This window comes from Dasypus novemcinctus, chromosome X (assembly GCF_030445035.2).
Source record: "Dasypus novemcinctus isolate mDasNov1 chromosome X, mDasNov1.1.hap2, whole genome shotgun sequence".
Lineage (NCBI taxonomy): Eukaryota > Metazoa > Chordata > Mammalia > Cingulata > Dasypodidae > Dasypus > Dasypus novemcinctus.
This window is the reverse complement of record NC_080704.1, coordinates 119,658,644-119,676,854: the sequence shown is the minus strand read 5'-3', so window position 1 is coordinate 119,676,854 and position 18,211 is coordinate 119,658,644. Positions and strand designations below refer to the sequence as shown.

The window sequence follows — 18,211 nt, the reverse complement described above, 5'->3', positions numbered from 1 at the left end:
GTGGCTCCCAGGGCATTGGGGCAGTTGAGCAAGTTAGGCCCTGAACACTATTCCATCTATCTCTGGAAGTGGCTCCTCAGGAAACGGAGGTTGGCTATCACTGAGGGCACCAAGGCGGAAGGGAAAATGGACGTTAAATGTGTGGAACCAAAGTAAATGGGGGGTAAGAGAGGAGTTTCTTGAGAGTACACAAGGATGGATATAAAACATGTAATATTACACCATAACATATAGGAGATGACAGACTGATAATGTAAACCATAATGTAAAACATAGGATAACTAAAAATGTAAAGAACTGTGTATCCTAAAGTATGCACCATAATGTAAACACAGATGTCACCTTGTTAGAAAGCTAATGTCTCAGACTCTGTACATCACTTTAAGTAAATATGATATGAATAGGGCGTAAGAGTATCACTGTGGAAGGGAAAAGGTTTTCTGGTGGATGTGTGGGAGTGCTGTATATTATATATATACATTGCTGTGGTCTAGGACTCCAGTGAAGAAAAGCTGAATAATTAGGGGGGGGGGGGAAAAAAAAAAAAAAAAGAAAAAAATAGGATGTGGAATTTTTTCAAGTCAACATTCTTTATCTAAGTTCTTTAGCTAACTTTATCCAAGTTCTTTATCTATCCTTTAAACTCATCGCTATATGCCATTCCCTAGTAAGGGACCATGACATTATATTGGGCTTCAAATTTCGGGGAGTTCTGGATCACAGAGTGTTTCAACAATGGCAATGGAGGGATACTGGTATGGGATACCAATGACAGGTGATATATGACTGACAGGGAGCTGTACAGAACATATGTCCAGGGTGCATGGTAATGTTTGGATATACTCATAGTGGCAACAATTAAAAACCACAGTAGGGGGGGTACTGGGTTCCTGGCCAGTGGTGCTCTGTCGTGGTCCCTAGGGGAGCAGCGACAGTCTCCCAGGTACAGTGGTGGGGACCGGGAGGGAGTGAGGGTTCAACAGTGAGCCCCTGATACTAATGACTATGCTTGTGAGCTGATAAACCCAAAATAATAACAAGGCCTAGAGCAACTTTGTGCCTGGGAATTTCCTTCTGTCAGCCTTCATGTTACTCAAATGTGGCCAGTCTCGAAGCCAAACTCAGCATGTAAATGCAATGCCTTCCCCCCAGCGTGGGACATGACACCCGGGGATGAGCCTCCCTGGCAACGAGGGACCACTATCAACTACCAACTGATGATGCAACTGGAAAATGACCTTATACGGAAGGTTCAATGCGGATCAGCAGAATATCCATGTCTACATAAAATACCATGACTTTAAAATGCTGTTTGACCTAAAGTAAGGGGGAAATGGAAAGGAGAAATGAGTTTATATGCCTACGAGTTTCTAAAAAAGAGTCTGGAGGCTGGCAGAAGGTTTGCCCTCATGCACAACTGAGCAGAGTCAGAGAGACAGATAAAGCAGATACAACCCCCAGATATTGGTTCCTTTGAGGGCTAAAGAGACCCATGGGAGTTATGGTCATGGCCGATGGGGTTAACTACCAGGGCAGATGGCCCCTCTTTGGAAATGGTGTTTATGTGTGATGAATCTGGACTCAGATGGGATCTCCCTTCATAAGACTTTCATGCTAATGTGCTGGAGGTGCAGTTAATGTTGGGGTTTAAGATATATTTAGGGGATTTGAATCTCTGGACTGACAATGTGATAGCCAGATCCTGAGCCTCAACAGACTCCAGCACCTACAATCTGATTTATTGGACTTACCACACTCAGCTAAGATGGAGGTGAAGAAGGACAACCACCACACCATGGAGCCTAGAGTGATTACAACTGAAAATGGGAGGATTGCATCCAGCATCCAGGTGGAATCTGAGCCTCCTCTTGACATAAAGGTGCAATGGACACAACCAATCCAGTGTCCACATAGAAGAGGTGGCATTGGATTGGGAAAAGTGGACATAATGGACAAAGGGTATGGGGAAAGGCAGGAAGAGATGAGAGGTGGAGGTGTCTTCGGGACATGGAGCTGCCCTGGATGGTGCTTCAGAGGTAATCACCGGACATTGTAAATCCTCACAGGGCCTACATGATGGAATAGAGGAGAGTATGGGCCATGATGTGAACCAATGTATATGAGGTGCAGAGGTGCCCAAAGATGTACTTACCAAATCCAATGGATGTGTCATGATGATGGGAACGAGTGTTGTTGGGGGGGGGGGAGAGGGGGGGGTGGGGGGGTGGGGTTGAATGGGACCTCACATATATATTTTTAATGTAATATTATTACAAAGTCAATAAAAAATAAAAAAATTAAAAAAAAAAATTAGGTAGTATAGGATATACTACATAGGCCTTATAGATCAAACGTGGCACAGGAGAAAATATAAAGTCTGAATCTGCTTCAAGTTTCAGCCTCATGTCCATAAATGGTGCTGCCGTCCATTAAGTTGCTCAAGCCAGAAACATGAAAGTCTCCCTTGATTCCTCATTACCCTCAGTCCCAACATCCAGTACATTAGCAAGTCCTAAAATATATCCTGAATCTTCTCACTTCTCTCCATGGACACTTCCATTCCTTAGTCCAGGCCACAAATATCTCTCCTCCTAGACTACAGTAGTGGCCTCCTAATGTGTCCCTCTTTCTCCTCTTGTCACCTTCCAATCCAATCATCCATAGCAACTAGAGTGATATTCTAAAAATATAAATAAGATTATTTTTATTCCACACTTACAACACTTCGGTGGCTTCCCACTGCACTTGATATAAAGAGAGAACTCATTAAAGTGGTTTGCAAGACACATCACTGTCTAAGTTCATCAAGGACTACTTTCTCCCTGGTTCACTGTCTCTTTTATTTGCTTGAAAATGACAAGCACCCACCTCAGGGACTGCATGAGCTGCTCCTTTTACATGGCACACTGTGAATATTTTTCATCTTTCAGTCTTATCTTCAATGTCACTTCCTCCAGAAAGAACTTTCTTAATCACCCTGTCTGAATTGTCTCCCTTACTATTGTCTCTCATGCCACCCTGTACTTTCCCCTTCACAGCATTTATCACAATTTATAATTATATGTATCTGGATTTGTTTATTTAATGTCAGTCTCCTGCACTAGACCATAGCTTCATGAGGGCAGGGCTTATGTCTGCTTTGAGTATCATCATATCCTAAGTGTCTATCACAGTGCCTAGTATAAAAAAGATACTCAACATGTGAGCTTGAGTATTAAGGAATAAAAGAATAAATGAATGGAATAAAGAGGGAGATGGTCTGAAAAAGATTTTTGGAAATGATCCAGTAGGAGAACTCCATGAGCAAAGGCATTGGAAATGGAGATTCTGTGCAAAATGTGTTCTGGAAATGGGTTATCTTGGAGGAATACAAGAAGTATTACCCCTTGGCTGGCTGGGGGGGAGAGCAGTATAACTAACAGAACAGAACCTTGTGCTGCATGGGACCAGACTCCTGTGGAGGCTGCTAGGTGAATCCTTCTTTGTCCCCAGTTTTGATACTTTGTGAACCATTTTCAGGCCTAGGGGAAAAATTGCTCATCAAAACCAGCCCATGTGACATCGTGCAGTGTTTCTGCAGGAAGTCTTCTCAGTCTTAGGAGTTCCCTTGGCAAAAAGGCCATCTCCTGTACTTACCTCAAACAATGCACACCTCACAGGCATTAGTCTCTGCTGGGATAGGAAATAGGAACAAATGTGGCCCAATTACTGAGAAGGCTGAGACAAAAGGGCCTACAGTGTCACTGAGGATGGCAAATGACATACTTGATTGGGCCCTTCTATGTACCAGTCGATGTGCTGAGAACTTTGCAGGGATAACCTTGTTTACCTCTTGGGATAAAAATCAAAACCTATAAGGTAGCTACTATTATTTTCCCATTCTACAGTTGAAGGAATTGAGATTTATTGAGTCTCAGTGATTTGTTGACAGTGCCTGAGCCAGGACTCAAACCTCTCCACAGAGCTTCATGCTCTCATAATAACAACAATAATAAAATAGTCACGATCTATTGAGCGCCAACTGTGGTTGGACCACTCACTTGACATATGTTACCTCTTTGACTCCTTACAACAATTCTGTGAGGTAGGTACCATAATTATGATCCCCATTTTACAAAGTTAAGGCAATTAGGTGATCAAGAAACTTTCCATGATCACAGAACTAGAGGATGTAGAGTGGAGACTTGAACTTAGGTAAATTACCCCAGCTTCCATCTTTTAAACTTTACCTTTTCTCTTCCTCCAAAACAGTTCTTTTACTAAAGAAGACCTGAAGAAGGCCATAATCATGTATCTTGGACCAATTTCCTCCCAAAGAACTTTGTAGTCAATTATCTGACAGAAGGGAGAATAAGATCATTACAGTTGAAGGACTCAGGCTTAAAGAGGTAAAGTGACTTGCCTGGCTTTAGATACAGAGCTAACAATTGAGGCCTTACAAAACCTTGGTTTTTTGATGCTTATTGACTTTCATCACTGGAAATGACAAGGAAGAAGACAGACACTACAGAAAATGTCCTCATCTGAGAGCTTCAATTCAAAAGGGATTTTTAGGGAAATTATAGCCAATTCAAGATCTTTCCAAAAAGAGTCAAGAAAAAGAAAGCAAATGGTTTGTTTGGGTACAGCAAAGCTAAATTGACCCATACCCTCTACTACTATCAAAGTGAAAACTTGAACTCCTTCAAATGGGGCATTAGATTAGGGTATAAGAATGGACTTGGCCCCATGGGAATATTCTGGAAATTTCTGTGAATGGTTTTGCTGTGCTCATGAGAGTGAGTCTTATCATTTCTGGTTCAATGAGTCTGTATTGGAGGATGCCAAACATCCCTTGCTGCATGCTGCAAGTTGATAATAAGAATTAGGCAAGAAAGATCTTGGTGAGCTGGAAACAAAAGAATCCAAGCCAGCAAGACTGTTGTTCACACTATTCTGGGTTCTTCTCCTGACTGTCTCCCACTACCCAGTCCCCTAATAGCTGGAAATATTCAGGAAGTCACTCCCTACCTCCCAAAGGTTATCTATTCCCAGGCACCAGACTCCTAATGGGAGTGTGAGGAGGGAAACAAAAAGTATATTTTACATCCCCATGGTTTATGAAACTAACAATAGTCACAAGGGTCTCAGGAATTTCCCTCAATGCAAATAATGCATAATAATTCAGGCAACATTATACTGCCATTAAAATGCCCCCAATTTTTTTTTCTTCGTGTTTAAAATTCTTCAGGGCTTAGAGTCTTCAGAACCAAGAATATCTGTCATTTCACACATTTCTCCTTGATACAAGACAGCCTTATTACTATGGGAGTCCTTAATGGCAGAACACTATGCTTAACCATGCAGGCTGCAGAATTAGATTGTTCACACTGTCATTCACCGGGTGAGTGACCCTGTGCAAGTCACTTAGCTACTCTGAGCCAGTTTCCTCCTCTGTAAAATGTAAATACTAATAGCACTTAACTAATGGTGTTATAGAACAGATTAAAGGAGATAATGCATAGGAAGACAATAGTGCAATGCCTGGAAAACATCAAGTGTTTAATAAAGAGTAGCTATATATAAATAGGAAGACTTGCTATCTCTGAAAGTTTGCCTTGTAGAGGCATTTCCTTAGCTCCAACTTTCCTGGAACGATATGAAAGACTGAAGGCTATAAGATAGGAAAATACGTGGAGCAAAGGGAATGGATAACAGTGCTAACTCCCTTTCTTCTGGCGTTTAGAAGGAAGATAGTATTGAGAGAGTTCCTATAGCTAAAGGAAATGAAATCTGGGATGTGATGAAGGACTGTAGTGATGAATGGCAATATGGTTTTTAAAGTAATTGGTTTTAGGGATAGGGAAGAGGAAGGTTAGGGCTTTGATCCATTACCCCCATCCTCTGCCAAACCACCTCCTTCCACCTTATCATGGGTTTTGCCATATAGAGTCAGTGGTCACCAGAGGTTCTGACGGGAAGGAGAGGGAGAATAGGTGTAACATGGGGCATTTTGGGGGCATTAGAATTGCTCTGAATGACATTACAATGATGGATACAGGTCATTATACATTTTGCCAAAACCTGTAAAATTGTGCAGTGCGAAGTGTAAACCATAATGTCAACTATTGCTATTGATGGTGGTTAGTAGCAATGCTTCAATATGTGTTCATCAATTGTACCAAAAGTACCACAATAATGAAAGATTTTTGTTAATGGGGGAAAGCATGGGAGGGGGAGGGGGTAGGGCATATGGGAATCTCCTATATTTTCGAAGTAACATTTATGTGATCTAAAGCTTCCGTAAAAATAGAGGGGAAAAAGGCTATTCTTTGAGATCCCTTGAAGTAGGAGAAACCAACTGCAACACTGTGAGTTTAATGAAGAGGAGAAACAACATTGAAAATATCAAAGGAAGGATAGAAACTTCACATAGGATTCAAAAGAAAGCTTGGGCCAAAGGGTCTAAGAATGCTGGAAACCATTTTGTCATTTCTCAGGAATGCTTCTGCTGAAGGTTTTGTACCCAAGGACCTGAAATATGTTCATTATTGAGTAACCAGTCAGTTTGTTCATCCAGCCTTGTTCCTATTAAAAAGAACATTCTGCTTTACACTCACCTTTGCAAAAAGCAGCCCCAGGGAACTAGGTCAAAAAATCAGCCTCCCCAAGTGCTATCTCATGTCATAGGTTTCTAAGCCAGAGCTATTGGGAGACGTGGACTTTCTTACTTTGGAAAATGGTTTCATTCCCTCAGGCCAGAAAGCCCAGGAGATCTTTCTGCCAGAAAGTTGCCATAGGGAAGCACTGACAGTCTCCTCTGATTTGTTTAAGAAGCTGGTTAACAAATTTCCTAGGTCCATCTTTGGAGTATCAGATTCAAGAGGTTGAAGTGGGGCCCCCAATATATCTTTTAAAGTGTCCCAAAGTGATTCTGTCACACAGTAAACTTCAATTTAGGAGATGAGAATGCTTTGTTTAAATGGAAGGAACAAAGCTGTAGATCATATACTCCGAATGATGCCCTTATTTTCTACATTAGGAATCCGAGAATCAGAGACATTTAAGAATTTGCTCAAGGTCACACAGCTAATTAGTAACAAAACCAAAGCAATAATTCATGTTTTCAGCCTCTCAATTCACTGCAGGCTCCATTCACCAACTCTCTTCACCTCTTTATTAATGAGATTTTCTTTTCTGGATTAAATGAGGTTTTCCTTTCTGGAGACAGATGTCCCCTCTTGGTTATAATCAGAGTTAAAACAAACAAACAAACATATTACTGTTGCAGAATAATTCATTAGAAAGCAAAACATGTCACAAAGCCCCAGTCCTACTGAAAGCATCAAACATAATCAAACATAGTTTTTTGGTTTTTTTTTTAAGATGGCTTAACAACAGAAGCCATTAATTTTTTCAAGACAGCAAAGACAAATAATTGTGTTATCTGGCCATCAGCTCTCCTTCAAACTATCCTTACTCTAGTTTAAACCCTTAAAATAGTAAATACCCAAATATTAGGTAAGGATCTAAAACCATTTGCCAAATAGGAAAATTTTGAGGAAAGGGGGAAACCACAACTCGTAATTGCCAGTGGTTCAAATAATCCAAATTATTCCTTCACAGACAATAACCCACACAACTTCTTTCAGCTCAAAGCTTACCAAGGGTGGTTGGTGTAAGTATCTCACTAGATAAAGTGAACAATGAGTGACTGCAATGGGTATTCTTAAATCTATCGAATTAGGAAACAGCACTTTAAAATCACCTTATGTCTATCCTTTGAGGAAAGAAATTGCCAAATTTCTAGCTAGCAAGGGTTAGGTGGTATACCAGGAGATTTTTACAGCATTGTCAAATTCTGAGAGCATTTCTCTTTTGGAGGTGTGTCTTCACCATCTGTCAAATGGTTGAGCAACAGCTGTCACCACTCGTATGCTCCCCACCCCCACTGCTCTGCCACACCCAAAAGATTTTAAGGTGGCTGCTGTAGCTCTTTAGACATAAGATAGTTCTTAAGCCACACAAATGACCACTCTGATTTCCATCTTGTCCGAATCCATAGCCCCTGCATTTGCAAAACCAAACACTAAATATTCCCTTGACCATATTTTGATGTTGACAGAAAAGAGACATAAGAAGACAAAGCAAGTCCAGGTGGAGTAAAGGGGAAAGCTACACCTGTAACTATTTGCCAATATTCCCCTTGCAGAGGGTGACATCACTGTTTATTTCTGTTAGAATAACTTCTCATGGGAGGGCCTCAACCTTGTCCGCTTTGCAGGAAGCCAAGTTGTGGAGAAACTGATTCCTACTCAGCATTCAGCCTCTGGAAAATCCTGGAACCAATCTGGCTGACCTCAGTGGTTAGTGAAGATCAAGCAGCAGCTTTTTCCTAAATGTCTTACAAGGTAGATCTCTAAAGTTAACTGCTGATCATTGCTGCTGCAGTACCTGCCAGCAGAGATGACCCTAAGTGGCCATTCATTTCACAGTGAATTTAGAGGGACTTGAGGTTGGAAAATGCTTTTGATACACTTCTAGTTGGAGATAAATTAAAAAGCATGTTTTCCTAAATAATTGAAATTGAAACATGTACTGCATATGTTCCATGTGCAGATAAAGATTTCTGCTCCAAATCTTTCATGGCCTCAAATATGAATTCTTGCCTAACACTTGATTTAAAAACCAAAATCCAAATTATCAGAAGATATCAAGAAGAGGTCACAGGGTAGTTTTATACACTGTAGTTAGAATATAAGTTAGTAGAATCACTGTAGTGAGTATTTTGGCAATGTCTAGAAAAAACTTACTAAACAAATCTAATCCTGGGAATTTATCAAAAGAAATAATGAGCTAAATACAGTACAAGGATACTCGTTGTGTACCCATAAAAGAATGGATTGACAATCCTGAATTTTCAAAATTTTAGACAATTCTGAACATCAAAAGACATTGTATATCCTGCCATGGCCCACTGGGTGGACTGGGGGAGAGTGTAAACTACAATGTAAACCATTATCCATGTGGTGCAGCAGTGCTCCCAAATGTATTCACCAAATGCAGTGAATGTCCCATGATGATGAAAGAGGTTATTGATGTGGGAGGAGTGTAGTGAGGGGTGTGGGGGGTATATAGGGACCTCTTATATTTTTTGAATGTAACATTTAAAAAAATAGAGAAAAATTAAGTAAATTATAAAAAGACATCAAAATTAAAGTTAGTCAAACAGAAAACTGGTTAACATATATAACAATTAAATAGTCAATATCCAAACAATATAAAGAGATCCTGATTACCAAAACAAGACAGAATAACTCAATAGAAAAACAGACGAAGGCTATGAAATGACAGTACAGAAGAAGAACTATAGATGGCCAATAAACATGTGAAAAAATGTTCAATCTCACTAGGAATCAAAGAAAAGAAAAGGAAAAGGAGATTTTTTCAGCTATACCTTGTCAAAAATTAAAAAGATCTGTAATATTTGAAATTGGTGAGTAAGAGCATGGAGCAATGGCCATTGTTAGTGAGAATGTAAATTGCTACAGACTTTCTGAAGGGCAATTTGGCAAGATATATTAAAATCAAAGATATGCAAACCAACTCTTCGGACCAGCAGTTGCACTACTGTGAATTTTTGGTACAGAAACACTCACTATAGTAAGCAGAGGTACATGCACAAGGAGGTATACCGCAGCAATATTTAAAGTGGCAAAAAACGGAAAACTATGTAAAATTCATTGATAAAGTTTGGGTCAAACAAAGTATGTCACAAGCATGTAATGAAATCCTATACAGCCATCAAAAACAATAAAGTAGCTAGATGTACACTGTCAGGAAAAGACCTCCAAAACACATAGTTCAGTGAAAAGTATGTTGTAGAACAATATGTGGAGCATCAGTTGCACATTGTAATGTTATGCACATGAATACATATATGGATAGTCATAGAAAAATGTATAAATTATATATACCAAACTGTAAACATAGTGGATGGTGAGTGTTGGAGAAGTCAGGGAATTCTAGTTCATATTCTCTTCATTTTCTACAAGAATGAATATGTGTTATTTTTATAATAAAAATACTTTGTTTTAGACAAGAAGTGAGGCAAGCTGCATCACATCCCCATGAGGCCAAGTCCCCACTCCCAGCCTTTAAAGACACCCTTTTCAAGGACAAGGAGCCCAGACAATTTCTAAAACCCAAAGCCACGAGCTTTTCCTATTTAGAAGTTGAACTAAGTTTTAAAATACTGGAGGGAAGTAGAAGGGATGTAACATTCTTCTAGAAGAGTTTTCATTTCATGCCTTTATGGCCTGATTGGCACATTTTCTGGAATGCCTTCCTTTCCCCTACCTCCTACCATTCTTCCTGCCATGCCTCCTTTCACCCCCCCTCCCTTTCATAAGGTTGAGGGGAAGGGAAGTGGTTAGTTCATTTCAGTTATTTTTCTTCTTTATATCAGGTCCAGGATTGCATCCCATTTTTCTGTTCTAAAAAATTTCACCTGACTCCTCCTCCCCAGTTTACCTGACATAAGGCCCATCCCTGTATTTCCAATTCCTTCCAAGTTAAGGTTTACAATTTCATCTCTGAGAATCTTTAGTATTTATAGAGCAACTGCAAATGGGCCCTAGGCTCTGTACCATCACCAACATCAAGTAAAGAAGCAACCCTGAATGTAGACAGCCCTTAAATTATCTACATATGTTACTGAATGGGAGCCCCTCTCTGGGGCATGCATAAGTAGCTTTCCTCAGCTTTTCAAGGTCTTTGGCCTCCAAAAAGGTTAGAAACCACCAAGGTAGAGGGACTGGGACAATTGAATCACCTACTTAGAATCAAAGATAGAACACCCAGTCCTCAGGTTTCCAGCTAACTGCTTGGGTCAAAGCCAGACAATATGTACTCAAGAGGAACAGAGAGGGAGAGACAGAAGCAGCATGACCTTTAAAGGCTCCACTGGAAACCTGTTGCTCTGCTAAAGCTGCCACTTGAGAGCCCAAACAGCTCAGGTCTGAATGTGACCTCCAATTCCCAGTGAGTGAGCCAATTCCACATTCCCCTTAGCTACTCAAAGAAGGCAGCTAAGTGTAATAGAAAGAACGCTGAGAGGCAGCATATCTGAGTTTTAGCCTTTACTATTATGTCTGTTTTGTCCTGTAGTAGCTATATGACCTTATGCAATTCATTTCATTTCTCTGTTCCTTGCTTTTTTCATCCAAACAGAAGGTTTGGGTCAGATGAAATTCTAAAATCACTCACAGCTCTACCTTACTATTAATCTCCCCAACTCAGACAGACATCTTCACTTCACTAGGCTCTGCAGAACAGAGAAGGACTTTACTCTCACTCTCCAGCATCATATGATCTTAAAATCACACAGTTCTCTCTTGTGGCTAACCTAAATCCTTCTGAGGGCAACTGCATTCATGCAGAGAATGGCTGGTCACTAGCAAATACAGTGCTCTTGAACCAGTAAGTCAGAATGCCTCCATGTCAGTCTCTATCCCAAACCAAATTTCCAATGATTATTAGCCATCAATTCTCAAGAGCTCCATTCATCTTTCATGGCAGCTCGTAAAGTAAAGGGGTGGGTGGAGGTAGTAGTGAGGAGTTAAGGGAATCAAGAAGAGTTAATAGTCATATGAGTGCTACTTCCTCCAATTTCCTTAAAGATAGCCACACCTCCCCATTGTCTTAGTGGACCCTTGCAACTGGTGCTCCAGAAGCCTCTCTTTCAAACTGGATTCCAGTCCAGATTGGCCTTGGGTTCATAGGCGATGAATGCAGAAGCAAAATAACATGACTTTAAAATGCTGTTTGACCTAATGTAAGGGGGAAATGGAAAGGAGAAATGAGTTTATATGGCTACGAGTCTCTAAAAAAGAGTCTGGAGGCTGGCAGAAGGATTGCCCTTATGCACAACTGAGCAGAGTCTGAGAGACAGATAAAGCAGATACAACCCCCAGATATTGGTTCCTTTGATGGCTAAAGAGACCCATGGGAGTTATGGTCATGGCCGATGGGGTTAACTACCAGGGCAGATGGCCCCTCTTTGGAAATGGTGTTTATGTGTGATGAATCTGGACTCAGATGGGATCTCCCTTCATAAGACTTTCATGCTAATGTGCTGGAGGTGCAGTTAATGTTGGGGTTTAAGATATATTTAGGGGATTTGAATCTCTGGACTGACAATGTGATAGCCAGGTCCTGAGCCTCAACAGACTCCAGCACCTACAATCTGATTTATTGGACTTACCACACTCAGCTAAGATGGAGTTGAAGAAGGACAACCACCACACCATGGAGCCTAGAGTGATTACAACTGAAAGTGGGAGGATTGCATCCGGCATCCATGTGGAATCTGAGCCTCCTCTTGACATAGAGGTGCAATGGACACAACCAATCCAATATCCACATAGAAGAGGTGGCATTGGATTGGGAAAAGTGGACATGGTGGCTGATGGGTATGGGGAAAGGCAGGAAGAGATGAGAGGTGGAGGCATCTTTGGGACATGGAGCTGCCCTGGATGGTGTTTCAGGGGCAATCACCGGACATTGTAAATCCTCACAGGGCCCACTGGATGGAATGGGGGAGAGTATGGGCCATGATGTGGACCATTGACTATGAGGTGCAGAGGTGCCCAAAGATGTACTTACCAAATGCAATGGATGTGTCATGATGATGGGAACGAGTGTTGCTGGGGGGGGGAGAGGTGGGGTGGGGGGGTGGGGTTGAATGGGACCTCATATATATATTTTTAATGTAATATTATTACAAAGTCAATAAATAAAAGGAAAAAAAAAAGATGACGCTTTAAAATTGCTTCTGAGAGTAGATTCTGAAGGATAAAAACAACTTTCCAACGAAACTTCATTCCCACTTCCAGGATTCTCTGGTCAGCAGACTGTGTTCAGATTGATGGGATTTTTCTTAAGGTTGTACTGATGATACCTCTGGACCAGGAAATTAAAGACCACACTGAAATTTTCAGGATGTGATTAAAGGAAATAAGCCCAAGGAACTCAGTCACTCAAGGTTGAATGAGGACAGGTCTTTGCAGTCAAAACAGAGCAGAGAATTGAGGGAGTCTGCCCAATAATTCAGCAGAAAATAGAATTTGGGTCTGAATTATCAGGCTAATTGCCTTAATTCTTCAATTCCCTTTCAAAGTAATTTTAAGTATACATAGAGTCTTTCTACTGGGCAGCTCATACTTGAAGAGATATTATCTTAGTTGTCATCACACCATCACTGTCAGTGATAGCAATGGTTATTATCAACTTCATTTTATACCTGGGGAAAGGAAAGCTTAGAGGGGTGAAGCAAATCATCCAAGTTTACCCAGTAAGAGGCCAACAGCTTCCAAACTCAGGGAGGAATCCTCCTACCCAGCATTGCCCAAAGTATGTTGCTGGCAAGAGAGACAAATAATTGTTGGAACCCCAGGTTTCTGTGGGAAATGCTGCTTATTCTAGTCTCCTGGAGAGTTGCACATTTGACTTTCTTTTAGAAGCTGTTTTTGTTTAAGCAAGAAATTCTCAAACATAACCACAAAACCATTTAAAAAAGGTGTGTTTTGAGGGAACTGTGTGTGTATTTACAACCTCCTAACTATTTAAGTCTCTTGGACATACATCCAAGTGACTTAACTATTGTGGAACTATTCTTTGCAATCCACATACATAAACACCACTCTAGTCAGTAGACTGCTCAGAGTTTCTGCACTGCTGACAGATCAATTCCATTTAAATCCATCCTCTGGGGGATGTTTCTTAGCGATATACCTGATACCTTCCTGGTAATGTCAGTCAGTAAACAAAAGACCCCAATGAACCCAAAAGACCCCAGGCTATCATCTCCTTTGCTGCAGGGAATTGGCCAGACCAGAAAGGCAGTCCCAACGACTTCTACTACGTTCCCTTCAAGAAGAACCCAGGATGGGGAATTGTTACAGTAGGTGAAGATCCACACAATAACCACACAATAAAAAAGAATATTGAATTCCCATCCTGGGGAGTTCTGCTACATTCTGTAAGAGACAGCAAGCATCCTCCAAGTGCAGGGGCAGTGCCTAGTGAATGAGGATGGACCATTGTGCCAGGGCCTTGACATTGATGATTGTACTTATGAAATTTTTCTTTTGAAATTGAAACTTAGCCTAGAATTATATGTTGTCTAAGAGTTACCTCCTGAGGGCCTCCTTGTTGCTCAAATGTGGCCCTTCTCTAAGCCAGATTCAGCATATAAATTTGCTACCTTCCCCCTCTACCCCAGCATGGGACATGACACCTGGGGATAAGCCTCTCTGGCACCTAGGAGCTATTACAAAGCACCAACTACCAATGCATCTGGAAAAAGACCTTGACCATAAGTGGGAAATGGTAAATACAAATGAGTTTTTATGGTTAAGAGATTTCAAAGTGAGTCGGGAGGTCATTCTAGAGGTTCTGCACATTTCAGCAGGATCTCATTGACTGCTACAGTAAATATTGCCTCAAATAGCAGGGCTCTTAAGGGCACTGAAGACATCCAGACACTACAGGCAGGGCAGACAGCTCAGGAGTTTGGTGACCTGCCAATAGGCCTTACCTTGGAATATATGCTCCCCAGCGTGACAAGAGTTGGATTCATTTGTGGTTGCCCTACACATGGCTCTTCTGCCCCTTCTATTTGAGCCTATAATTAGTATTATATTTGATAGATGAATATCCAAGAGACTTAAAACTTTGGTACACCCCATGTGCCATTCAGGCCCTGAATCTCAGAAGAGTTGCAACACCTACTCTCCAATTCATTGGACTCATCTAGGACAACTAACAAGGTGATGATGATGGACAACACCCATCCCAAGTGTAGCAGCTTGATGTGGTTATGAATTCCAAAAATAGATATTGGATTATGTTTGTAATCTGGTCTGTACCTGGGCATGATGTAGTTATGATTAAGGCTTTGATTGGGCCACATTATTAGGGCCTTGAGTTCCCACCCCTTCATGGGTGGGGTGGGGACTCAGAGGTAAAAGGCATGGCAAAGGACAGAGTTGAGGGATTTTGATGCTGGAGTTTGATGCTGAAGTCTTAAGCTGGTGCCCTGGGAAGTAAGCTCACAGAGGAAAGAAAAGCAAGACCCTGGAAAGGAGGAACCCAGGAAGCCTGAACCCTCACAGACGCTGGCAGCCATCTTGCTTCAACACCCAAAAATTGACTTTGCTGAGGGAAATAACTTATGCTTGATGGCTTGGTATCTGTACACTCCTATCCCAAATAAATACCCTTTATAAAAACCAACCAATTTCTGGTATTTTGCATCAGGACCCCTTTGGTTGACTAATACACCAAGGAACAGAGAGAGTCTGCAACTGCAAGCAAGCTAGTTCCATCCATCTGCCCCATGGGACCTAAGCCCCCTCTCAATTAGAAGCAGAGTGGGCATCATCATTCCCAAATCCTCAAGACGGGGGAATGAAAAATGGACTAAATTAGACTTAATATTATTCTACTATAGACTTATTGTTATTCTAGCAAAGGAAGAACTTTTATCACTGATTTGGAGGGGATGACCACCAGACTTTCTGAGGGGAGGGAGAGGGGGAAAATAGGTGCAATATAGGGCACTTTAGGGACATCAGAATCATCCTGCATGACATTGCAATGATGGATACAGGCCATTATATATTTTGTTATCACTTACAAAATTGTACAGGACAGAATGTAAATTCTAATGTAAACTATAATCCATGGTTAGTGGCAATGCTTCAATATATGCCCATCAATTGTAAGAAATAATCCATGGTTAGTAGCAATGCTTCGATATGTGTCCATCAATTGTAACAAATGTATCATACTAATGATGTTGTTAATGTGGGAAAGTGTGAGAAGGAGAAGGAGTGAGGCTTATGGGAATCCCCTACATTTTTTATGCAACATTTATGTAATCTAAAGTTTCTTTAAAATAAATTTTAAAAGTCATATAAAATAATTTATTAAAAAAAGAACCCAAGGTTATCTTTGGTCTTCCTTTAAGGGGAGAAGTTTTCACGCTGCTGGTTCAAGCCCTCAGAGCCCAAACCTCAGAGCCATTCAACAGCCTATACAATTAGCACAACACAATACAGGAAACTCAGAATGTGCCCCTGTTCTGACTATTATATGAACATTAGTCATTTTATATCTATTGAAAAAATAACATACAACATTAAAATCTTGTGCTATTATTAATTACCATTAATACTACTAAAGTACCTAAAATGTACACAGACCCTGAAGATCTGTTCTGATTAATGTGTATTTTATATACAATTCAAATGGGAGACATCACAACCAATGAATTAAATGTTTATTACAACAATTTTCATGTTTTCTTTTAATATTTGTTAAATGTCCCCAGCATAAGGGAAAATGCTTACATTCAAATGGGTAACTTTCTGTGCCAAAGGTAATGCAGGTATACTTCTCTTTATCCATCTGAAGGCTACATGAAAAATTCTGCATAAATAGATTTTTGGTGAAAAGATTCATTCTAAAGGTCAGAAGTAGACAGTTACTTAAGATGATGTGATTATGAATCCTTTTCTAAAGCAACAAATTCTGCAATGTGAATATTCTCTATCTAGTTCTATTGTCTTGTAAATCTACATTCACATATATCACATTTGTTTATAGCAAGACAAGCTAATATTAATAATTGAGCCAGACATTTAAAAAAAGGGGATATATAGTGATCCTTATCAGTCCGCAATACTGGCTCCTTTTGGATGCACCATTAACAACATACCACTCCAGGGAGACTCATTATGAGTTTCTCAGAATTTGACAGTAACACTTATGGAGACTAAGTCATGCTGTTCCATCAACTTAGGATACTGTTTCCCTCTTAGCCACTTGGTGATCCCATTCTTTCAGATTCACTCAAATGTTATGTCCCCCATGAAGCCTGTCTTGATCATACTCTACCACCAGTAGCCAGGCACCTTTCCTCCATGCTCCCATACTACCGGCCTGTCCCTTGTCATACTCTACTGTAATTATTTGTTTTTACTCTCTAGTATGCCTACCAGACTTGTGCCCTCCTGAGACGGAAATGATGTTTTATTCATTACTACACTTCCAATACCTAACATTACTACTGGCACATAGCAGGTGTTCAATAAATGTGGGTTCTTTGAATGAATGATTGTTATTCTTAACTGGACATTTTTGGGCCCTGAAAAAACAATACTACATTAAAATCACATATAAATTGTCAAAGAGAAGGCTTAGCGGTTGGGTTCATTTTTTACTGATCTCTTTTTTCTGTCATTAAAAAAAATTAAAATTGACCATAATACTTCACAGCTCATGACTCAAGGGAAAGAAAAACACCTCTAAACCAAATTCATGACAAATACATGTGTGCCTCTAACATGTTCCCTTTTCTCCAAGCGTACTGCTAAATCCTGGCACACCACTAACATCACTGCAGTAAGGAAGACATGAGGATCCACTAAAGGGTGATGGGGGAAGACCTGCCAGGATCACGGTAGGAGCTTTGGATGCTCATTGGCTGAGAGAGGGAAACCGACTAAGAAAGTTGGGCATCTCTGGGGAAACAATCAGGATCTCCAGTAGAGCTCTTTCAACCTGACTGGAAATCCCATACCCAGAGAGTCCTAAGCAACAGCCCTAGGTGGGGGGATTTTCCATCACTTTGAAACCAACATTACCCTTCGAATATGGGCAGAACAGGCAGAACCTGATCCATTTGAGTGTTGCTGCGGTCTGGCTTGGCATGGAATGAGACCCAAGGGCATTTAATGCCAAGAGTAGCCCAGCCCTATGGCGCGCGTGCGCGCGCCCCCCCCCCCCCCCCAATCCAACTCACACTCACTGAATACCACACAAAAACCGCACCACCTCGCAGGCACATACCACTGCATTCCTGCGTGCCAGTCACACACAAGGAGTTCCGCCTCGTATTTTCTCATTACCCTAGTCTGCTCAGTCCACACCCGACACCGCCGGCACACTGTAGCCTAGCCTGGAGCTGGAAGCTGGTGAGGAATGTTTTTGTTGTTGTTGTTGTTGTTGTGTGTAACAAAGCCCCATGCACCTAGGTGCCCTGCTGAATCACATCCATACATCTCTCCCCGCCACCAACCAAGAGCTCCCAGATCAAGAGAGAGCTCAGCCCAGGGAAGTGGATGCGAGAGGTAGGGACGCAAAGAAAGAGCTTTTGGGGTGGGAG

The 18,211-nt window shown here is 41.0% G+C and overlaps 1 protein-coding gene across 2 annotated transcripts in view; it reads right to left on the bottom strand.

Moving 5' to 3' along the window:
- PAK3 (p21 (RAC1) activated kinase 3) overlaps window positions 1-18,211 on the bottom strand; it is a 401,520-nt gene that overhangs the window by 382,834 nt on the left and 475 nt on the right. The gene's annotated exons all lie outside the window — the stretch shown is intronic.